The sequence below is a fragment of the Rattus rattus genome, chromosome X, assembly GCF_011064425.1.
Source record: "Rattus rattus isolate New Zealand chromosome X, Rrattus_CSIRO_v1, whole genome shotgun sequence".
In the NCBI taxonomy this organism is placed as follows: domain Eukaryota; kingdom Metazoa; phylum Chordata; class Mammalia; order Rodentia; family Muridae; genus Rattus; species Rattus rattus.
The window spans coordinates 42,162,026-42,187,943 of record NC_046172.1 but is presented as its reverse complement, the minus strand read 5'-3'; the positions used below and the strand labels follow the sequence as shown (position 1 = coordinate 42,187,943).

The following is a 25,918-nucleotide window of genomic DNA, read 5'->3' as shown; positions in this document are numbered from 1 at the left end:
AGGTCTACAGTGAAAAAAGAGCAATTGGTGCAGAAAGGGATCAAAATGGACAGTTGGCATAAGAACAGGGTACTAGGTAGCTTTAAGTTGTAGCCAAGTATTATGCTAAATAAAGGGCTATAATTCTTAAAGAGATCAATACAGCTAACTGGAAGCCTCCTACTCTACAGTAAAACAGTAAGAAAAGGTGTCATTCTGGCAAGACCTACCAAAGACTCTAGCTTCAATGAGACTCTCTAGAAAAATGAGAACCTACTAGGTTTCTAGATTCTGGAAATCAACAACGTAAAAGTTTTTGTCAGCTTCAGTATCCAGTATAAGTTTTGCAACTGTGGTCCAAAGGACCAGGCATTATCCTGAAATATCCTTAAAAAAGTAGCAGAACTCAACAGTATCACTCATGTAGAACTGATTTTGGAAACAGGAAAGATGTAAGATTCAAAGTGTCATGGATTCTTTCTCCATGGTTTTAGAGAGTTATGAAGGCCAGGTGACATATAGCCAGGTCAGAATCCTTGAGAGTAGACCCTGAGAGGTCACTGTGTAAAGCTGAAGCCTGGGTTATGGTAGATACTCAACCCTCCTAGAGTGCCTAGCCTGTGGGACTTCTGCCATGGATCAGAACACACTGGGAGTCAAACTAGCCCAATGACAGGTGCATTTGAAGCCGGCAGAGCCATTTGAAACTGAACACCAAATACCAGATGTAGAACTTCAGGACTTGGTGTTTGGCATGCCCAGTTTCAGTCATACTTTCTTCTTTAACTATCCCCCATTTCTTCCTTTTAGAATGGAAATACATAATGTGTCTCATTGTATGTTTGAACTATGTAATTTAGCTTTTAATTTCATAAGGAGTCACAGTTAAGAGATTGCCTCGAGTCTCAGAAGAAGCCTTCATATTTGAACTGTATTGAAACTGTTGAACGAATATAGTGAACTTACAGAGTTGAACTAAATGTTCTCTATATCTTGAGATATTTATGATCCTGTGAGGATTGGGGCCAAATATTATGGCTTGAATGTAAAATGTTTCCCCAAGGTGTGTGTGTTTGAACACTTGGTTCTCAGCTATCAGCACTCTTTGGGGGAGGTTAAGGAATCTTTGAGAGGTGGAGACTTGCTACAGGAAGAATATCAGTGGGAGTAAGTTATGTGATTTCATAACCTTACACCACTTCTTGTTTGCTCTCTCCTTCTGGATTGACCATATAATATGATTAGCTGCCTCCTGCCACAAATTCCCTACCATGATGTATTTGATTCCTCTGGAAATATAAACTCATCCTTTCTTCTTTAAGTTACTTTGACAAGAGTATTTTATCATGGCAACAAAGGAGCATTTAAGTCATAAACCAATTGAGAAGGCCCACTTATGTCCATAGCTGATCCAGATAAACATCCTGGGAAGTTATCAAGCTATATATACAGTCAATAATTATTGACAGAAGGGGGATGATAGTTGTTTAAGAAAGAATTCCAAGAAAAGTCAGTATCTGAACCAAACATTATCTTTTTCCACTTATAATAACAATCTTAAAATATGGGAGTTCCTTTGTTTTGATTCTGTTTTATTTCTTAGTAGAGTTCTATGAATAATTGTGAAATTTACAAGCTGTAAAGAAAAATGAACACAGAAAACTATTTTGTCATTTGAAAAGAAATAGAAATGAGCATAAATATTCATTTTCTTTCACTACACATAAAGAGAAGGATAATAGATTTAATAAACATGTAAAAATGACTTTCAGCAGAGATAAACAAGAAGCATTTTGTCATTACTTTATTTTATTCTTTTCCCCCACACAAACCTGCTATTCTTTGTAAAAATATCAAATGACAACTCCAAATAGGAGTTTTTATTCATAACAAGAGCTGAGCGCTGCAGTAAAGAACATTAATACAGGGGTGAGATAATATTGTGATTAACAGCACTGGCTGATCTTTGACAAGATCCTTAATCAGTTCCAAAGATCCTTGTTCTTTCACTCACAAGGCTCTGAAACACCATCTCCAGGAGATATGGTACCCTCTTAGTGTCTATGTGGACACTTGTAGGTATGTGGTATACACATATACATATAAAAATGAAAGTCTTTTTTTCCTCCATCTTTATTAAATTGGGTATTTCTTATTTACATTATGATTGTTATTCCCTTTCCTGGTTTCCAGACCAACATCCCCCTAACACCTCCCCCTCCCCTTCTATATGGGTGTTCCCCTCCCTATTCTCCCCCCATTACTGCCCACCCCCCAACAATTCCATTGAAAATCAGTATTGCCATAATTTGAACATATGTCTCTTTTCACTGTAAATTCCGCGGTAACATTTTTTCCTGCCTTTGCTCATAATTATAGAAACAACATGAGCTTTGAAGTCAGCAAAGTCAAGCATTGTACAAAACTCTTAAGGTATTAAATTTTGTGAACCTCATCTTTATAATCTATAAAAATATAACATCATATTCTATGCTGTAGGAAGGTTCTCTGATCTTTGGTAAGTAATAAATGCCAAAGCTGAAGTTTATTGTCTTCTGTATTGCTTAAGAATTCCTTGTGAAAATTATGCTACCTTCTGAAAAAATACCCTTTTTGTACATTGTCATTTTTATCTGTAATTATGGAATTCTTATTTTTAAAGTAATTATAGTCATACTTCAAAATGAATATTAATCTTAGGTGTCTAAATAGGTTGCACGTCATTTTGTCTGTCTATCCATGGTATTATCCTTGGTTAAAAACATGACCAAGTCCAATTAGTAGGTACCAAGGTAGGATGAAAGGAGTGGTAAAGATAATGTGGCATATAAAAGTGGAGAACATACTGAAGAGAGAATGTGAGATGAAGGTGGCATGTGGTGGGAAATATGAGGAGGAAGGAGAATAAGACTTTGAAAATGCTGTGATGGTCTAACACTTCACATGCTAATTTAAAAACAAAAATAGTATAAAAATAAAACTTACATGTCTGAGACAGAACCAAAACAATGAACATAATACTGTAGTGTTTAAAAGGCCTTTGTCATTTGCATTACAAACTTAAATAGAAAAATCTATCTAGGTTTAACTGAATTTCCGGTACTTCAGAGAATACATTTATTTTTAGTAGATTAGGATGGTTAGTTGGTTTAGAAGAAAAGTCTTAGAGTATGGTAAGGAAACTTTCTTCTATTAAGACATTTTCAATCCAAAATCTTTCATGTGTCTAAGCGAAAGATAATATGACACTCAATGGCCACAGACTTTGATTTTGAGTGATAGGCAGAAATCTTGCCCTATTTTCACTCTTCCAAAACTTAGATTCCAGGGACTAAGCCACTACCCAAAGACTATACATGGACTGAGCCTGGGCTCCAACCTCATAGGTAGCCATGAATAGCCTAGTAAGAGCACCAGTGGAAGGGGAAGCCCTGGGTCCTGCCAAGACTGAACCCCCAGTGAACTAGACTGTTGGGGGGAGGGCGGCAATGGGGGGAGGATGGGGAGGGAACACCCATATAGAAGGGGAGGGGGAGGGGTTATGGAGATGTTGGCCCAGAAACTAGGAAGGGGAGTAACAATCGAAATGTAAATACGAAATACCCAAGTTAATAAAGATGAAAAAAACCTTAATAATGGATAACTATCAAGAAAAAATATAGGTCATTAGAGGGAGTTTGGCCACTATACTCTAAAGAATTTTAGAAGTTAAGATCATATGTTAAAGATTTATTTCTTTAACAGTAATGATACAGGTTAGGTTACTTGGAATTAGTCAGTAAAATGGAGGCTAGTATACAGAATATATTTATTTGGAACTGTTCATTTAGGGCAGTATGATAGAGGAAGAATTTAGAATGTCATGGAATCTCAGTAAAGAAATCAGAAATGCCTGTGGTTCTTGTAAATTGTTATGGCGTGGAAGGAGAAAGCTGGGATTTTATTAGGCTCTTATTAAGTCATACATAGGTTATGAGCTACTCAGGGAATGAAGCATAAACTTGAATAAGTTAACATTTTAGCCAACACAGTTTCCAAGAACAGAGCTGCTATGGCTCTAATCACCAGAGTGCTGGTATATTAGCAGGTGAGGTTTGTAGAACAAAATTAGGTCCTAAGTACCTTGTTCTCCTGAATGGGATCTCTACCTCACAAAAGAGGTATTGAATGCTCCCTTTGCTTCCCATGAAGATTAGATTCATTGGTGGGAAGCCCTTGGTCCTGCAAGGTTGGACCCCCAGTGCAAGGGAATATGGGGGCAGTAAGGAGGATGTATAGGGGAATACCTGTGTGGGGCAGGGGGACGGAGAAGATGGGGCTTATGGACAGGAAGCTCTGAAGGGAATAAATTTGAAATGTAAGTAAAGAAATATATCTAATAAAAATTTTAAAAAAGAAAAGCTAGAAAGCAGAGTTAGCCTAGACATGCTTCTTGGATTACAGATGTCAGAAGTCTGGGGTGTTTTATGGCTTCACAGAATAGAGTTCTGAGCTACACATCTAACTGGAGTTTTAAAATCACACAGACACAAGTTTGAATCGACAAGCGAGAGTTGCTTGGAATTCCTATAACTATTAAATAAACCTAATTCTTTTCATTCACTCAAAAATAAAAAAGATTAGATTCATAAGAGTTACCAAAGGAGTGGATTTCTGTTAGATCCTCTACTGGCATCACATGGTATTGAGCTTCACAGTATGGAACTATCAGCAATAAATTCTATTATCTAGTTTATATTACTTGTTTTAGGTACTAGGTTAAAAGTAATTCAAGTAGTTGACTAAAATGAGTTGATACTTTAAGGCTTTCTATCATCAGGACTCTTAAATGATTAGGAAATCCATCATTTCTGAAAGGGAAATGAAATAGTATGTCACAGTGTTTTACTACAAATAGGCTCATTATTGCTATGGGGAACTAGATGAAAATTTACATGTTCAGTGTACTAGATCACAAAATTACGTTATATATTATGAACCAAAATTAATTTTTGTTGTTTATATATTATATATACAATCTCTCTCCTCTCTCTCTCTCTCTCTCTCCCTCCCTCTCTCTCACACACATACATACACACACACACATACCTTGTGCATATTTATGAATATTATACAGATCCATGGGATGGATTATGTGTTTTGTTCTATGATTTTACGAATTGTTCAGTGTTTTACAGGAAAAGAATCCAAATATTAAAATTTGGATTTATTTATTTTTTCATTGAAATGTTCAATAGAAAAATAATGGCATGTTAAAAATGAGTATTTTTAATAAAAAGGATATGTAAATGCAGAATTGTATACCAACTGTATTTGCTAAAATATACAATTTTGCCTTTGTGCAATTGCCTTTAACAACTCCTTTGGGGTCAAAATATTTTAGACAATAATTAAAATTCCTTTAAAATTCTCAATGTTCATACTTACCATTTGTGAAGTTTTCATATGTACCAGGCAATGGATTCTTAAGATTATTAGAGTCTGACTAATATCAACTGTGATTGTTAAAGAGGAAGACCAATAGAGGTTCAAGAGACTTGTCCAAAAAAAATATATTCAAATATATTCACCGATGGTCAAATAACAAACCAAGTGTAAATAGATACAATCAAAACCTTAAGATGCATTTTACTACTTTGGGAATAACTTTTAGAGCATGTTGGAAGAATAGAAAGAAATAAGATTAAAACATGTTTGCTTTGGAAAGATTCAGATTGCGTGTCCCTTACCCAAAATGCTTGAAGTCTTCCAGATTTTGCAGGTTTTTATATTTTGGAAATTTGTATAGACTGTCCTGGTTGAATATCCCTATCAAAATCTAAATCAGAAACATTTTAGCATCATATCAAAACTTAAAAGTTTCCTATTTTTATTGCCTTTCTGGGTATCTGTAAAAATAGATACCCAGAAGAGTGATAGTAGGCAGCGTGAATCGTGAGCAGAGAGGCAACTAAGAATTCATCGATGAGTTAAGATAAAAATGTCAGAGAGAGGGCTGAGGATATACATCATATTCTTAGAATGCACAAAGCTTTACGTTCAACTTCCAGTGCCGATGACCCCCACTCCCTATAATGCAGTATATTTTCTCAGCCAAATAAGCCTTCTTGATAGTGAAAGAAAATGTTCTCCTCATAGTCCTGTGTCTGAATTCCTGATTTTACCTCCTCATAAGCTTACTTTTTTGAATTATGTAATGATGTTTTATATCGTCTACCTTCTTTCCATATGTATATAAGTACATATGTATGTATGTTTAAAATCAGGCATACTTGTCCATGCATCTAGATAATTAGATGAATATCAGGTTTTTCTTTTTCTTTTTAAGATTTATTTATTGTATGTATGAGAGTACACTGTAGCTGTCTTCAGACACACCAGAAGAGGGCATCAGATCCCATTACAGATGGTTGTGAGCCACCATGTGGTTGCTGGGAATTGAACTCAGGACCTCTGGAAGAGCAGTCGGTGCTCTTAACCACTGAGCCACCTCTCCAGCCCGAATATCAGGTTTTTCATGTTCTAACTCTGCCTATTGCTTGGAAAAATAATTATCTGAGTAACATCCCCCAAATGAAATAATTTGTTTAATATAATATAATTAATATAATTTGTTTATATAATAGATATGCTATATAATGGTGGAACAAATCTTTAATGAATGATCTGGTAATTAAAGCAATTTGGACAAATATAGCCACAGAAAAGTTAATGTTAGATTGCTGGAATAACCTTAAATATATTGTTAAATAAAAGGGTAAAGATTTTAGGAGACAGCTGCTTTTATGCTGACATATTTTGTTATATTTTATTTCTAAATTTGGACAAATGTAATGAATTTTAGATTGATATTATTATGCAGAGGTAAACTCTTAAATTATTTTGGCCAATGAAAATCATAGCAAAACCTTAGTAGGACAGACTATTGTTAGGCCTCGATAATTTAACTATGAAGTGTTACCATCACCTTAAACACTAGAGATAAGATGAAATGAACTTTAGATCGGTATCAGATGGCCAGATTCTTTGAATGTGAATGGTGGGATAGATACGTCTTGTACATAGCTTCAAAAGAGCACGAGCTTTATAGCTTCCTAGACTTTAAGTCCAGTCCTTAAAAAGATAAGTAATCGTTCGCAAATATTTTAACCAAAAGATGTAACTAAACTAACACTAATTCGGTAAGTGAAAACTCCATTCTAACATTCACTGTGCTCATTAGCAAATCCTCCAGTGTTGATGGAGATGAAAATAGTTAGATCCTTGGAGTTCTGTCTCAGGGGTCTGGTCTTTCTGATTAAAGTCTGACCTTAGCTTCCATATTAATTCCTGATTTTACAAAGTGACTGCTAATGCCATGACATAACATGTAATACCTCTATTGAATTACATTAGAGTAAATGAGAGCCATCATAACACATAGCAATATGACTGATTCATAGTTCAAATAGTATAATTTTCTCATTCTTCTTTCTGTGCTAACTATGATGGTTTTGGCCTTATTTTATTATATTTTATATTGTTTTATTTTCTTGTTATTTCTTAGAATCCTGTTCTTTTCTAATAAGAGACAGGAAGTGATTCCAGAGGGGAGAGAGGAAGGGAAGGAAATGAAAAGAGAAGAGACAGGGGACATTACAATAAGGATGTAATGTATGAAAAAAGAATCTTTTCAATAGGAAGTAGAGGATAAACAAAACCAGAAAATATATTATGTTTTGGTGGTCCAACAACAAAACAAAGGTCTTAAAACTCAGACAATCTTTTCAATAGGAAGTAGAGGATAAACAAAACCAGAAAATATATTATGTTTTGGTGGTCCAACAACAAAACAAAGGTCTTAAAACTCAGACATTTTTGTACACATTGCAAAGAGGCAAGCACTGAGTGTCAATTCAATTATGAATGAAATGCTATTATATGAGCACATCTCCCTGGGTTGTATGGGAGTAATGGAGCATGAGATTTACAGATTCCGCAACAGCCGAGAGTTTGAAAAGATTTGTAGCTTTCCTTACAACTTTGCTTAATGAAACCTTTAGTTTATTCTATCAAAAGAGCTCATTGTTTTCTTTTCAGAAAAGTCATCCCAGCTGTTACCTATGTATTCAATAGTCTGTAATTTGTGGGTGATACCTTCCTTTTTCTGATATGTTCTGAAGTGGGAAATTGAAAATATTATCATGTCAGATAAGCAAGGGTGGTGTCCTGTAAGTCAGGAACAGTCTCCTGTTTATCTCAGTCTACTTTTATGTGCCTTGTTCTTTCTCTGTCTGGTTGTCAATGCCTTTCAGTTTTGCTTTGCCAGGGAGTGAAACAGGGACAAGAAACAGACCATCTTATCATGAGAGGCTTTTCTGGAAGTAATGGAGTTTGAGCTGCTTGGTACTCCCTGCACACAAGTCAAAGGTCTAGAGTAGCATCTTTGACTGTTATTCTCATTCCCCCAATAGGATAAGCACAAGAAAAGCAAGCATTGTGTAATCCTCAGAAATTTGTCAGAAATGTTTCTCACAACATTGATTCTTTTGAAAATAATGTGTTGGCTATACACATTTCCTTCAAAGAGTTAACTGAAGCATCATCATATGTAACTATTCTTTAATACCCCGTGAGGGGTAAAGTACAGGCATGTCATAGACTTCAGGACTTCCTTCATATTTGCACATTTATAAACCAACAGCACAGCTTTCAGAGTTTGAAACATAAAATTAGAGAATTAAAATCATGTCAGTTGATTTCTATTTGACTTGTCTTTCCTCCCTTTTGTACTTGAATAGAATAATACTAAGGACAAAGAGATCTCTCTGTCCCATAACTTATAGAATTTTGTATCTAAAGCTTATCATAGAGGGGCTCGAGGCAGGTGTCAGAGGTAAAAGCTTGAGGTTTCAAGCCCAGGACAATAGCTGAGGTGCCTATTTAACATGTCAAACAAACCTGTCACTGGGCCCTCTCCAGTCTCCCCTCCCCTCCCCTCCTTTGGGCTACTCTTCACTAAATAATCCAGTCATTCTGGTTGTTCACTTTCTTCGTACCTATGTGCCTCCTGGATGCTGAACGTGGTCCTTTTCTCTTTTTTCTTCTTCACCAAATGAATGAAAACAAGAATGAATAAAAGATAAGAAAGAAAATATGACTGGTCCTGGGTTTTACCATCAAATGAATGAAAAAGAGAAATAAAAGGAAAGGGGGAAGTAAATATGACTGCTCCTAAGTGTGATAGGGCAGGAGGTTTATTGTAGATATAAAGGAAACATAACCAGAAGCAGGGATATCTGGGACAATTCAGAGTATATTCCCACTGCCATTAATAATTGAGCCCTGTGGGAAGAGGAACAGGGAAAAGGAAGAGGGAGAGAGGGGAAACAGATGTAGCACCCAGGAAGCCAAAGGTAGGAAAATGGGCAGGTAACTAAAATATCTGGATTATATAGAGAAGAGTTTCTGGGGAAGGGGAGCTCAGCCCCAGGACTGTAGAGTTCGGGAGTACAGGATAGGGAAGGCCAGACATACCCTATAAAGAGGGAGGAAATAAATGCTGGGAGACCCAGGAGGCTGACTCTGCTTTGATATGTTAAATAGGCACCCCAGCGTTTTATCCAGGGTTTGAAACTTAACACAAAGGACTTGCTGTTCTGGTGGACTTAGAATTCTAGTACTCACACCAGTCAAACCAGAAATACCTGTAACTCCAACCCCAGGAGACCCAATACATTAAACAAGCCTCCAAGAACACCTGTAAGCATATGTGCATATATACATAGAAACAGAAATAAAAACAAAATAAAGCATTTTTACGATTACAAATGCTTTCTACATTTCATAGGCCTTTTCTCATTCAACTGCATCACTTGTCTACACGTTTATATGTCTCCAATTTGAAGAAAACGGCTCTCCTTCATTCTCAAGGTTATTTCCCTTAAAATTATAGGGAGTGAGATCTATTCCAACAACTATATAATAGTCAATTATCTCTCAGTTTTCATTGTTCCTAGTCCTCTGCTTCAGGATTGACTAGCAGCCCCCCTCCCCCCCTTCTTCACCCTCCTCCCTCCAGCACATTATCGCAGAGCCTACTGATTCATTCACATCCTTGGGCTAAATTTGCTACCCACTGTGTCCCTGTTGTTTCGTGTATGGAAGTGAAAAGATTTAATTGGATATTATTGAAAAGACACAGAGGCTAACTCTCAATTTTCATGTAGGGTTCTTCTCATCTTCCTCTGTACTACTTTCTTTCCTTGATGAGAAAATAGCCCTCTCCATGGTAACAACAAAAATAAAATTAAATTCTTTCCAATTATCTGTAGTAGTTGCTGCCGAGCAAAGAAGTACAAAAGTAGAAGAGGTTTTACTATGAAGGTGGAATTTAGATTGCCAAGAAGAAGGTTTGATGTGTGTTAGTGAATGTAAAGGAGTTACAAAGGCAAAACCCAAGGAAGAGGAATGTGGTTAATCTGCAAACCAGAAATCAGCACCCTCATAGGCAAGCTGTCACGTCTCAAATGTAAAGACTTTATCCTGAAATTTTTCTAGGCTTCACCACTGAAGCACTGTAGAAGGAAAAAAAAATAACAAAGCACTATCAGGCAGAAAATGGCTACAACTCTGACTTCCTCAGAAGTGAGAGTTCATTCATTCTCTTCATATACTATAATTATATGGAGGGGCGGGGATGCTGTGGATAAAATACAGGGCTGCATGCAGGCTCTACAAGCACTCTGTCACTGAATTATGTACCACATCTGGAATCTAGGACTTTGGTTATCGTTAAGTTAGCATCTCAATTTACAATTTGGGGAACAGAGTGATGAGTGTTTCCCATCTGTGGAAACTTCTAGTTAAACCATGTGTGCCACAGAAAATGGGGTTCTTACTGCTTTTTGCTTTCTGTGCTATCTTAACTGTGTGCCATTTCATAACCCCTGCTACTAAATGTACTCAATCTCAGTATATAATGCATTGAATGATATGCCCTCCCCCAAATATGTCAATCTATCCAAATTCCTGGGACATATGCATATGTTATCTTATATAGTAAAGGGGACTTTCCAGATGCAATTAATACACAGACCTTGAGATGGGGAAATATTCCTAAGAAGACAAACAGGGAGCTGAAAATGGATCAAAGTAAGGTAGCACCAAACTCCAACTCAGTGAGTTTTACTGAGGTTACTTAGAGAAATGTGGGTGAAGGTTTATTTACAGAAGCAGAAATGACTCAAAGACAGATGCATGACAAAGCCTACCCCAGCATGTGTGACAGCTCATGAAAACTTGCTAAGTCGTTTGATTTTTCTTACAGTTTAAACATGGGGTATAGAGTAAGTGTCATCAGCTTTCTTTTAACCATAGCCATGTATCCTTGTCTTGGAACAAATTGAAATATACATGTAGACTAACCGGAAGTAAACAAATAAAAGAGAGAAACGGTCCAATGGGAAAGGAAGTCAGAAAGCAATTAACAAACCAGATGTGTGGCTATCTTCCCTTTCCCCTGTAATGTGTTTAACCTACTGGATTCTGGATTAGACACAGAGCATGAGTAAAGCCCTGGTGGATTGGATGGGCTGTGGACCCAGAGACAGAAAATTGAGAAGTAAATTTATTAACAGGAAGCAAGACAGACTATGGAGAGGGCTTGGACCAGGCAGATAGGACTTAAAGAGGAGTCAGAAAATCCTGAGTGCCAGTGATTCCCTATTCATAATTGACTGGCTATCATTGGGAGCTATTGCTACTGAAGCGTTATTGTAGAACAGGGTGAAAAAGACATAGTCATGCCTCAGACAGGAGAGATCTGTTGTATCACCTTTTTTGCGTCTGTTTTTCCTCATCTTCTAAGAGGAACATAAAATTGTTTCCCTCTGATGGTAGCTGCAACTGCATGTTAAGTGATGCATGTAAACAACATCTGACTCATAGAGACAGCCTAGTAACCAGTTATTTTTAAAGTTTTTATACTTATACTTTATGGGATTTTGAACTGTAGAGCAGCGAAGCGTCTTGGATTTTTGGTTTTTTGTTTTTGCTTGTTTTTTTTTGAATTTGGAGAAAATGAAAGAAAATGTTTAGTTGATATTTCAGGAGAGTGTTCTATTTAAGTGAGCTGGAATTAGAGGCACATATTACTGTTTAAAGATTCTAGAATGGATAATAGCGATGTAAACTCACCCGAACCATTCTTCCCTGGCTTACCCACAGCATCAGTTTAGTCTCTTTTTGAAAACAACGTATTCAATGTTCTCCCTCACGCTTCTAATATTTTTTGACATCTCATTTTGCTCTGTATGATATGTAAATGTTTAGCATTTCAGGCCTTCTTCAGCAATGCATACAGTGTGTTATTTTTCTTATTGCTTGTATACACGACACACATTTTGTGAAAAAAGAAGCATAAGGTTAGCCTTTTCCCTCTGGTGTTCTTGGTTTTGCTGTATGGTTTGAAGCATTAACCCATTAACATCCACCCTAGCCACTATTGTGAAAATTAGAAATTATAGAGAAAAGTTCTCGTAAATGTAAGGCACATCAATACATACAGGAGGCTGACAAAAAGAGAGAGATTTGTTGGCATATTGGACGTTAGATCCAGCCCCTCAGTGGTGATTGACACTTATTGAGCATTTCCCCCTCTCCATTCTCAAGCCCCTAAAGGATGCAAGGCAGCAAGTAGAATATAATTTAGCTCATCTCATACCAAGAAAACAAGGGATAGGAAACAAAGAGTTGGCCCTGCAACCTTTCTGTTAGGAGGGTTGCTTATTTCTAAATTACTTAAAATTCACAGAAATTAGTGCTAAATAATGAGCACCCTTTCCAATAAAGCAGAGAATTAAACTCGACACATTCTTATAATGTGAATGGCTTGATTAGGTATGCAGGACTACCACATATTTTAAGCACTGATATTTGCTTCTGGCACAGGCTTAGAAGCCGCAGCCACTTTCCCCTCAAACAGGACCTGAAGTGTTCATTCTTCTCAGAACCAGCTTCATCTAAGCCATGTGTTTTCTTGGAACTGTGCCACATCAAGCACTTCTCTCCCTAACTGGGCTCTTTTCATGGAGTAGTGTAACTGTGATTTACTGGCAAAGTGAGCTAATGTAGAGCCATTTTATAGAATAAGAGCTAGTGGGTCAAGGGAGCAGAAATGAGTATCAGAGACCCTCCCTGAAATCATGCCATTTTCTTTAGCAATCTGTCACACTGCAACTTCCAATGGAGAGGTAAGGGCTTTTGTGCTCTTATAAGGAAATATGTTCTATTGTAATTTTATATTTCCCAATAACAGTTTGATTTTTGTTTACTGAAGAGAGCTTTTATGTCATGAAATGCTTCAGAAACACACACACACGCACACACACACACGCACACACACACACACATGCGTGCACGCACAGAGAGAGAGAGAGAGAGAGAGAGAGAGAGAGAGAGAGAATTATTTTTATTAGAGAGATTTTTCTCTAAGGATTAGAGCCAGAATAAATAGCTCATTTCTTAAACTCCTGATCAATGTCTAACACTTCCTACCCCCCAGCAACACTTGCCTGCAAGTGTATTAACACTTTGTAATAGCAACTCCACTCACCTATGAAGAAATGATCTTCACAACTGATTTACAGCTAAACCGTGGCTTAGACACATAGCACCCAATCAAAGACAAGTTTTTATCTTTTCCCCAGTCATAATTTCTGAGAGAAAAATAGATTAATGTTACAGTCTGAAAAAGTAGCAAAAGAAATGTACAAAGGAAGTCTATTCTGAAGGTTCAATCCAGTTATTCAGCATCTGTCCCTATAAATGTGTTCAAATGATAATCACCTGCCACTTGGAGACGAAGTATGAAGCATATTTGTTCACACCACTCTTCATTTGGACGTTGCCCCTTTAGTGTGAGTATACAAAAGGTTTTCAAACTACTAGGATAGCATCCTTTAGGGACTGCCCATGATTATTTATTAGCCATGTGTCACCTTTGCTTTGTAGCACTCAGAATTTGGTGAAACACAACAGCTAGAGCCTGAGGTTTAAATATGTTGTAAATAAAATATTTTAGTTACTTTGAGGTTTAAAATAACCTGACTAACCGTATTTATCTAATTTCTGCCTAAGATATTTTAGCATGTATAGGTAAATCTACAGCTTGAATCATTCTAAGACTGGTTGGCATACATGTAATTATTCTCACTTTACAGATGAATAAACTGATCCCAGTTCAATCCCCCATTCGCAGCATGGATTGAACAGCTGTGCCTATTATTCTGATGATGCAAAACTCAATATCCACCATTTGAAGACAGGAAAAGAAGACAGTGTGGCTTGAACGCTTCTGATTAACTGTGTACATTACTATAATCACCACTAAAGAATCACTCATTCACCTACCTCTCTTACTTTCTACAGGTAGTGCCACAGAATAGTGGCATCTATTGCTCTCTTATCAGTTCATTCATATCTACATTTGATAATTAGCTCCAGGCTTCTGGTTTCAGTACCTAAATAAGTAGTGTCTCTCAATTATTTTTAAGACATGAAAGCCACGGGGCTGGGAAGATAGGACAGTGCATACAATGCTAGCTTCATACACAACCATGAACACTTAATTTCAGATCTCCATTACCCACATCACAAAGCAATATGTGGTCATATATGTTAGCAATTCAGTGTTAAGTGTGGATACTGATAGGCCTGTTCTAGAGTAAGAGTTGGTTGTTCAGGCATTCTATCTCAACCAATAATATCTGTATTCAATATAGGACTCTTGTCTCAAAAAAGTAAGGAAGAAAGCACCCAAAGTGGATCTCTCTCCTCTGCATCCACATCGACACATGCATTCAGATGCAAGAGTGTGCAAGTGTGGTCATGTAAAAACACACACACAAACACATACAAACACACACACACAAACACACACACACACACACAAACACACACAAATGAATGGCTAAATATTTATTTGTTTTGGCTGTGAATATTAGTCTTTAATAACTGGGCCATCTCTCCAGCTAAAGCCAAGCACATTTTAACATAATATTTTATTTGATTGAAATCTAATATTTGAAGAGTTTAGTAAATTCCTCATAGTTTTTTCAAAAACATGAGTATTGAACACTCGTTTTCTATTAAATACTTTAGATCTAATTCAACAATAAATACTAAAAAGCATTGAAAATTTAGCTTCACAAAATGAGACATGAAAACGTTACATTGATAATTCCTATTAATGCTGATGATAGTCTGAGAATTTTTTCTGAAGAAATTTCTACCTCCTCTCAAGTTTCAGTAGTCAGGTTATTGTTTAAAGCATAAAGTTAAAAATTAAATATTCTTTATAAACTAAAACTACCATCTTTACCCGCATTCATTTTAAAACATTATTACAAATGAAGTAAAAAAAAAATCTTTATATTTCTCTTGAACAGTGAACCTGAAGTTATTTTATCTGCCAGCAGTAGAGTTATGTTTTTACAAGCAAAAAGGCACATGAAGTTATTTACATTGTGTGGCTTGTTTTCAGGACAAGAAACTTAATCCAAAGGACTAGATAGAGCTTTTGTGCCTCCTACTACTTAGTTTTCCAGTTCCCTCAGGAAACAGATGTTAGATGCTATGGTACAAGGGTAGTATTTCTGAAATGTCGCTTCTATTATAACATTGTTCTGCTCCAATAATTCCCTATACCTTCATTGTTTTTTGTCTTTAAATGATCACAAGCATCTCTTTGTGGACCCTGCACAACTTTCTCAAAGTTATAATTCTCCTAACTACCAAACTAGTCTTCCCACTCTTTGCCAGTAACTCTTCGGTATTCTTAGCCTAACACTTGAGGCTCAACCCACCTTTTGTCCTGTACTTTCTTCTCTCGAATCACAGAGTCATTAATAATCTTATTTATCCACCAACTTCAGAATTTGGCTTATCCTATGACACTTGCCCTGGACATAATCACATGAAAATTTCATTCTTCATCATCCCTTTAGGATAGAGTCTGTGCTCTGCAGACAGTTTCTTTGATCATTTGCCTAATCTATTCTGTTAGTGCATAACTATGTGTGTAAGCACACCTTTGTGGGTCTTCAGGTCATCTCCCCAGTTGAATTGCAAGCTCAGTAACTTCACTGAGAATTCTGTTTTATGTCATCTACCATGAATCAGTCAGGAGGCAGTTTTCACTCCTCTATATTATTCATGCAATTCTATCAATAATTTTTTCTGCCCATATGATTGATTAGGACATAATTACTATCAATTTTTAGCCTTGTTTATTTGGGGTTTCAGTGGGCTTTATGCAGCATTCTTAATATGCAAAACCAAGCCTCACCTGTGCCAGGGAGCATATAAGTAATGCTGTCAAGATAGTTAGACTTTGATGCTCATAATTTGGGATTTAGCCTCTATTTTGTTAATGTGGCATGAAAATTACTCATTTTGCTTTATAGGGTGCTCTGAATAGATAAAATAATTTATCTTGAGTTGAAGTTAGAAAGATTCCAAAATGGTGCTATTCAAGATGAAATGGACTTTAATACTAAAAAAAAGAGCAAATTAATCACAAAATATATATGTTGGTAAGTTGGGTAGTTTTTTTTCTTATTCTTAGCCATCTTTAAGGAGAAAATATTATACCAATTATTATTACTGGCTCATACACTAGAAGCTGACAAATGTGATACACATGACAAAACTGTCTTTAAAAAGTCCCAGTTATCCTTTGTTAATATGCCAAATTTACAGAACAATGGGAATTCAAAAAATGTGAACAATGTAGAATAACTAATAGATCTAATATGGAATAGCTAAAAATATCAGCCTTCTTTGTATCAGTTTAGAAATGTATTTGCAAATCATTATCAACAAATTGTAGCCTAAAACTCTTTCTTCTTGACTTTGGAATTATACTTTGTGATTCCCCACTTAGAACTCATTACTTCCTGGCTCTTAGAGCGAAGGCTTTTACTTTTCTGCATGTAAAGGGTTTTATGAATTGACAAGTAAATCAGCCCTTTGAGTTTCCTGTTGCACAATGGCTTGAAATGGTCTGTCTTATTTTTTTGAAAGGAAAAAGAATTTTCTTTCAAAATGACATGCTAATAGTCGATTAGTTCACTATTAAACTATTCAGGGGAGGGATTACATTTGATAGGCTAACAATTTTTATGACTTTAAAAATCTCAACAAAAACACAACCATTGTTACAAAGGAACAAGGAAATATATTACACAGACTATCCTGCTACCACTTTAAAATATTTAGCCGCTTCCGGTAGTATCTTAAATAACTGTTTTAATGCTATACAAATATCACTTTTATACTGAGGTACTTAAAGTTTGTTCTATAGTTTCATTAGTTCACCCAAAATTTATTTTTTTCTTAACTGCTTATGTGATATAATCCATTCAAACTATTTTTTCAAGACCAGACATAGAATAAGTATTATGTTCCAATTGCAGATAATTGAAAATAAACTAAAAACTGCTTTTCTATAAAGTTATATATCATTATTTTCAAAGAATCTTAGGCTAAATGAAGCTCATTTGAAACTTTATTTCACTCCTGTGACTTGTGCATGCTTTTTCCTCCTTACAATGCCTTATATTAATTTTCTGAGGTTTAGGTGAAATGCAGTCCTTATATGAGCTCTTCTTTCATATAGCTTAAACGTTGCTTCCTTACCTCATTCACTTTAAGCATTGTTCATGTCATTAACATTCACTTTGGTTATCCTGGCCTTTACTTGTTACATTCCAGTCTCTAACTTCCTTTCTACCCTGAGCAGTTCACTTGACCAGTAATGAACTCATCCATTGCCAAAGTCCTCTTGATTTGTTCCAACAAATCCTTGTGGGAAGAGAATTGGTTCATTGATAGTTGGTGCCCTTGGGTGATTTCCACAGCTTCCATTACTAAATCACCTCCTTGTAGCTCTTTCTCAGTTTCTGTTTACTGTTCCCAGACTTTTTCAAGGTCTGGGAAGGAAAGATTCCTCATCCCAGTTTGAATTGAATCATATTTACTGCAAAAAAATTCCCCATGACTAATTCAGTATATAATATTTTCCTCGAGGCAATTCTCCCCCTCCCTAAGCATACACTTTTTAAAGCCTCTGATTGATCTTCTCAAAAATTGAATTACATCTCCAGGAGCTAAATAACATACATTTACATGACACATTTCAATGATTGCTTAAATGCTTAAGAATTAAATGAAATAAAATTAGTAGTTAAATAATTAACAATCATCCCGTTCTTTAAAAAGAAAAAGACATAACTTTTATTCTTTACCAACGTATGAGTTTTATGATCAAGGTCAAGTATATAATTTGTGAGACCCAATATAAAAGGGAAGATCCTCTGTTAGGAAAAAACATATTTAAAATTTTGTAAGTAGAAAATGAAGGTAGGGATCCTTTCCATGCATTCCAAGCTCATGAAGTCTGACCCTGTTTGAGGCTTCAGTCTGCTGAGGGAAATTATTGTTCAAAGAGGTGGTAATATTTTTGTCTGAACTTGTTTGAAAACATGCTCATTATCTTTTGTTACATCGTCCAACCAGTCTAATGGTTGTTACATACAAAGGACTCTTTGTTACTTCTTTGATATACAAGAGATTTTAAGCTGCATGAGCAGAATGGAACCTGTGATTATCTCAATTATATTTTGAAACTACTAATGGCTACAAACTTAAAAAATAAAAAACCCAATGGCTTGTAAAAAGAGATTACTGAAAATACTAATATAATTCAATTGCATCTTAAATGATCATCCCATAAAATGCATGTTAAAAGCTCTGTGTACTGGTGTTCAGTAATTGATAAATACATTAAAATATGATGGGATAACAATATTCCATGTATTAAAAGGTGTGTTAGTAAGAAGCTTAACATCTAAAGGTACAGAAAGTGAGTATACTATAACCCAAAAGCACATGTGTCATATTAAAACAAAAATATATTAGGAAAATATATTTACATATGGACATTTGAAAAGAATCCTAGGAATTTGCAGAACCACTGAAAAAACTAAATGAATCTGTCATCATATGAAGGGAAAAAAGAAGGTCATATGGAAATATGCCACCTTTGCAAAATTGTTTGGGAGTCCTTAAGCTAGAGTCCAGAGTTTCCCAAGAAAAGTTCCTATTAAGCCCACCACATGAAGAAACTGATGAAGGACATTCTGTAGAAAGCAAAGGTCCTCTGTCACTTCCTAGAAGTAAAAGGCCTGTGTGTTTTTTCATGGTCATCTCGATGGCTATTAGTAACAGCATTTATATCACTTTGTATAATGCAGGTAGAGAAGAGATAAGAGCCATTGAAGTCACTCCTTAAGAAGGTGTCCCTTGATCCATAAATTTACCATGTTTCATTTTCCCCTTATTATAATACCCATGTTTATTTTGACTTCTTATTTACAATTTTGTCCCATTATCACTATATTTCTAAGAGTAAAAAGTCTTTCTTCTTCACTGATACATCCCCTAGGCCTTCTTCAGTTTTACATCAGAAATACTATTTACTGAAAGTCCAATTAGGAGACATTGTACAAAATAATTAGCACCTGATTTTCAAAAGTACCCATATTATTTTCTTAGTTACGCTTTTAGTACTGCGAACAGATACCATGACCAAGGCAACTCTTATATTATAAGGACAACAGTTAATTGGGTTGGCTTACAGGTTCAGAGGTTCAGTTCATTATCATTATGGTGGGAAGGATGGCAGCTAAGAGAAGACTGACTCCCATGTGGTTAGGAGGAGAGTCTCATTGCCCACACTGACAGTGACACACTTCCTCCAACAAGGCCACACCTTCTAGTGGTGCCACTTCCTGGGACAAGCATATACAAACCATCTCAAAGATCAATGTCAAAGAAAGCCAATACATAGTTTAGATAAAGAAGGCAAAGAAAACATGAAACCTAAATCTTGTTTATAAGCTTAGTTCAGGAAACAAAAAAAGATAACTCTGATGGCCATTGGTGGGGTAACTACCATATTCAGAATAAGAAAGGTAGATAACATTATACTACTAAAGCTATGTACAATTTCCTGGCTTAGAAACTGAGCTAAGGTCATATAGAGGAAAAGATTTGCTCTTTAGAAATAAGACCTGAACACCATAGAATCCTTCTTATTTGGAAAGCCTAGCTTTATCTCTGGATCTTTAAGTCTAAGCATATAACCTGAGGTATTAGCAAAAATTAGAAAAGAAAAGAAAAGAAAAGAAAAGAAAAGAAGAGAAAACCAACCAAACAAAAGCAAAACCAAAACAAGCATACAAACAAGAAGCAACTAACCAAACAAAACACAAACACACAAGCACACAAGCAAACAAATAGAAATGATAGGAATATATAGGGTAGTAGGCACATAAAATATATGCTCTCTGAAAATTGGAAAAGGAAAAGCCAGAAAGTTCAATGTTAGAATCATGTCTTACATGCAGCTCTGACTGGGATGGTATTCACTATGTGTCCCATGTTTACCTGAAATGCAAGCCAGTCCTCCTGATCCAGTATCCTGAATGCTAGAATCACAGACATGTGTTACCATACTCTGATTAAGAGACATATTTGGAACTTTCATCACATTGTTCAGATAAATAAATGTACTATTATGTGCACAGATTTTGCAGACACACAAGTACACATATACACACCGGCTGATGTAGCAAGGTTTTCTAGAAAACTGGGTGAAGAGAACAAGGGAATTCTTTATGATTTTATGTATTCCTGAAAGTTCGAAATAACATAAAAATGTTTATTATTAAGAATGTCCTTGATGAATAACAAACGAAAGGATAAGCAAGTTAGTGGTTAGGAAGTACTTCTGAAGAACTTCTCAGTAGGCATGCTGATCATTTAGAGAATAAGTAGGAAAGTTAGACTATATAGGAAAATGTGTTTAATGGGTGAGAAAGGAAGAATTGGAGGGCAATAAAGGCAAATCTGCATTCGGCCAGTCTATTTGGAGAGTTAACTGACTACATGGAAAGTTACAAGGCAAAATAAAGGATTTCAATGACAGATGATTAGCACAAACAATGGTAAAGCCTTTATCAGCTCTAAAAAGGCTACAGTAACTGAAGCACCCAAGTTCTTATCCTTTTCCAGATATGACAAGGTACTAGAAACTAGTCTACCTCTGCAGTGTTTATGAGCATTTTTTAAATTACATAAAAATGTTATCAGTATATTTAACCTTAATTCATGTTTGTTTCTTTAACATGGCAACAATTGAAAATCACCATGAACATTTCCTGTAATTGAAATTATATGAAGAATGTTTAATAGAAAAAAAATCGTGGTTAAGGTCTTTCCTTAGATATAGAAGAAATGAATATTCAGTTCTCTCCAGATTTTTCTATTTTATTTTATTTTGGTATAATTCCTGTTTAAAAGAATGTGATAATAGAATTTTTCTGAGAACCTAACATGACCTAGTTTATAGAATATATGGTTTCACTGTTTAACTTCCTTTTTCATAGGATTACTATTTATAACCATTTCCCTCGACCCTGGGGGGATTTAGTAGGATTAAAGAGTTCTGCTTCACTTTGTATTTGAAGTTTTTTTTTCCCTCCACCTTTGCTCAGCTAGTGGAATCCATGATGAATTCTCATCTCCAAGGGGTAAGCTGTTTGTAGTAAAGCCTGATAGCCGCCTTAGGTCTCTTTAGAAGTAGTATAGATTCCTTCCTTTTCCAGTGTTTTGTTTATTGCGGAATAGTAGAATCCATGTAGATACAATAAATTATCATGCTTAAGGACTGTTAAGCATGCAATGGCTTTAGTTTTGTTCATATAAATGATTTATGTAATAAAAAGTCTTGGCTCAAAGCAGAGAAATAAACATGAGCATTTAGCATTCTACTCAGTTAGCAAGAGGAAAGCTACGATGAGAAATGTGAGTGATAGAGGCCCCCTGAAGTTCATCTGAGGATGTAGATTACAGTCACAGTGTGTTTGAGAGGGTAGCATCTGGTAAAGACAGCATATTGAGGCACCGAATGGAATTTGGAAGACAGATATTTAGGAGTAGGTACTTTGAATAATGATTTAATCTAAAGTGTTTTCTAACATTTGGATAGCTTTATAAAAGACAAATAAAACTCTTTGCATTTGACAAGTTGTGGAATTCATTTCCATTTTTGAGTTAACGAAATGATAAAAACCAATTAAATAAAATATACATAAAGGGAAAAGAGATGAAAAAGTAATCTTTTTTGACATTATATTGTAGTGTTCTGTTTCTTAGAAAATGTCCTTCAGTTGTTATTTAATAATATATTAATGGAAAATACTTGTCGTTTCCTCTACAAAGGAAATCAAAGAATGTTCTTATTCTCCCACACAGAAAAACTACTTTAAAGGGAGAATGTTAATGTCTGCTGAGTTCCACAGCAGACTTTATCATACAATTATCATACAGACTTTTTGAAATGGATGTTTGTATGTCTTGACCAATGAATGTAATAAAGATTTGTGATTTTGCTCAGAAATGCCAGGCTATATTGCAGAAGAAGTGAAGGTCCTTCCATTTTTACGATTTTTTTTTTAAAGAACGTCATTAATAATTTTCTTCGGTGCTTACAAAGCATGTGTTGGTCAGCAGAATTAGAGAAATGCCCAACTAAAGAGCTGGTTTCACAATAGCCTGAGATAAATTCTGTTCATCAGAGGAGAAAATGGCTTGTTCTAAGCCTAAATTGACATGCTTGTTAATTTCAGCAGTAAAAGCTGTTCCTTGTGGTCAGGATTAATTTAGAGTGTGGGAAAGTTCAAGTGGAAGTTGATGGAGTTACTTTAACAACACACTTCTCAAGGGAAGTTGAAAATCTCAAAAGTAAACAGAAGTAGAGCAAACACCAAGTAATATACCTGCCAGTAAAAAGCAAACACTGACATTAACATTTGAGTGTGAACTAATATTAAATCAAAGAAAAATATTCTCCTAGTTACTTCTTACCCAAAACTTTTCAAGTATTAAAAATAACTTTCACTAGTTATGTAACCATAACAAATATATTGTTCACTGCTACATCTAGAGTCCTTAGAATATCTAGAGTATGAAAAAATATACTAATATGAGTGAATAATACGGATAAATTTTTCCTTTTGACTACATGTATTTGTTTCATTATCAAATTTGAGATGAATGTTTGACTTTATCTGTGGTTTCGGGGTAACATTTTTAAAGCATATAATCTATTAACTATAATCTTGCAATTGAGAAGAGGTCAGCTTGCTGTATCACAGATTACCAACTTTAGCATTCTAAAACTGGAATGTGTCTTGTTTTATAAAATCTATCTGCAACTATAGTTCCTACTTTAAAATTTGTTCAACAACGTCCAACTTACTTATTCTACTTACTTCAATAGCTGTCTTTGGCAATTTGTTCCATATTTCAAACACACTTTTATATAAAGAAACCATAAAAGTTAGAAACCTGAAAATTGGATTTTTCTTCTGAGCAATCACAACTTACAAATGTGGAAGATTTGTTAAAAGCTAGCCCCTCTGATTTTTCAATGCACACAAAGAGAAATGATCTAAATAAATGGACAGTGTTTGAACAAGTTTTTCATACTATTTTAATATTACCAGAAGTCATTGAGATTAAGTCTGAAACCTGATCCCCTCACCTATTCACAGAGGAAATACAAAAAAAAAAAATGATCCAGCTTTGCCCTTTCCAAAACCAAATCCTTAGAAATTTATTTTGAGTCAAAGGGCACAAGAGATAAGTAAGGTCCAGAACTATCACTAGCTACCATATTTCATCTTTCACTTTTATTAGCATTGTGTTTGAAGTCTGACAATTTCTAGTTTTGTTATTAAGAGAACAAAAATAAGAGATATACTGCAGTCAGGGAAGCAGGTAGTCTAACTGAAGATCTTCACTCCTTCCTCTTCCCAAATCTATCACCAACTCTGTAGCAGACCATCTGCAGTAGCTTTTCTCCTCTCAATACCTAGCTCCCCAGTGGATCACACAGTCTTTCACTCCGTAATACGCCTACCCCAACTCATTGCCTTATCCAGCTGCAAATGCCAACAGGCACTTTCTGGGGGCTCATAGTCTACTCTGAGGAAGGAAACAGGTAGGCTATCTTCACTGTTATCAGAAAGGAAGCAGTCAAACTATCTTTATTTCAAGATGATATGATAGTATGCATGTCACCCCAAGAATTCTACCACAGTACTCCTACAGCTGATAAACACCCTCCATAAAGTGGCTGGATACAAAATTATCTCAAAGAAATCAGTAGCCCCACCCCTATATACAAATGACCAATGGACTGAGAAAATCAAGTTGGTGGCTCAGTCTCTGTGAGCTCCTTGGAGTCTGGGTTAGTTGAGACAACTGGTCTTCATATGGGGTCACTCTCCCCTTCAGCTATTTCAATCCTTCCTCTAACTCAACCATTGGGGTCCCTGACCTCATTTCAATGGTTGGGTGTAAGTATCTGCTTTGAAGGCAAGGGATGAGGATCTCTGGGAGGGAGTACGGAGAGGGTGGCAAGACCTGAATATAAATAAAAAGACCTCAAACCACACCTTTCACCATAGTCCCAAATAATATAAAATATCTTGGAGTAACTCTAACAAAACAAAGGAAAGATTTGTATGACAAAAAATTTAGAATGCTGAATAAAGAAAATGAAGAGGATATCAGAAGATAGGAGGATCTCTTATGCTCATAGATCAGTAGAATTAATATAGTAAAGATGGCCACCTTACAAAAAGCAATCAAGTGATTCAATGCAATCATCACCAAAATTCCAACAGATTTTCAATTCTTCACAAATCTTTAAAGGATAATTTTCAGGTTTATACGGAAATGCATACATACCACCACTACCATCACCACCAACAACAATAACCAGGATAGATAAACAATTCTGAATTCAGGAAAAGTACCCTGAGCATAAATACTTTTGTGATAGTGTTTTTGGTACTTGGAAGGTGCTGTACATGCTACCAAAGAAGAAACATAAATACCACAAATATTGTCATCTACAATGGTATCCTATTTGCTAGATATACTAGTGTCATTGTATCACAAAGCATGGGGGAGTAACCAAAACCAAGCAATATCTGTTTTGATTTAAAGCCTACTCCATGACATAGAACTCATACCCAATACTGCTAGGGCAACCAAAAACCTTGAACTAGATACCATATGAACTTAGGGTAAAAAAATAAAAATAAAAAGTAAAATCCACATATGACATCTGCTAGAGTGGTTTTAAATTAATAGTAATTATTGTTTATCAAATTAAAATAAAATATATTAAGTTTTAGAACCAGAATGAGGTAGAGTCACAATTTTTCACACATTTGTCCTTATTATTAAGATTTGAGCCATAGAATATAGAGACTAGAGTAGATTGACGCTTGAAGACAAAAGGAAGTTGTTATATATTAACTTAGTTGTTTTTAATGTTGACTATATTATTTTGCATGGTATGAAAAGACTATTAAATCAAAATTATGATTTACTTTATATGAGTATTTGAGAGGTAGCTCCATCTTTAAGAGTGCTTGTTGCATAAACATAAAGATTCTAGCTTCTAGTCCAACCTCCAGGATTCCATATTCCAGGGGTAAAGATAAGAGGATCACTGAAGCTTTCTGAAAATCATGATCTGTACGTTCTTGTAAATACCCTGTCTCAAAGTAATAAGGTAGAGAGTGAGGCGGACACCTGACATTACAATCTCAATGTGTGCGTAGATAGGTGGCTGTGTCTGCATACATGTATATACAAATACCACATACACCACATATAAAACCAAATACTTATATAAAGGAAGGCTCTGAGGACTAGTGTGTTATTGTGTGTTAATGTTGCTATCCAAATATTCATAATCATATGGTGAAGTAAAGAATTTATTACAAATGAGAATTACCAGTTCTTTATTAACTTA

The 25,918-nt window shown here is 35.5% G+C and overlaps 1 protein-coding gene across 1 annotated transcript in view; it reads left to right on the top strand.

Moving 5' to 3' along the window:
- The window catches only part of LOC116887851 (dystrophin-like), a 232,215-nt gene that overhangs the window by 166,434 nt on the left and 39,863 nt on the right, over positions 1–25,918 (top strand). The window lies entirely within an intron of this gene.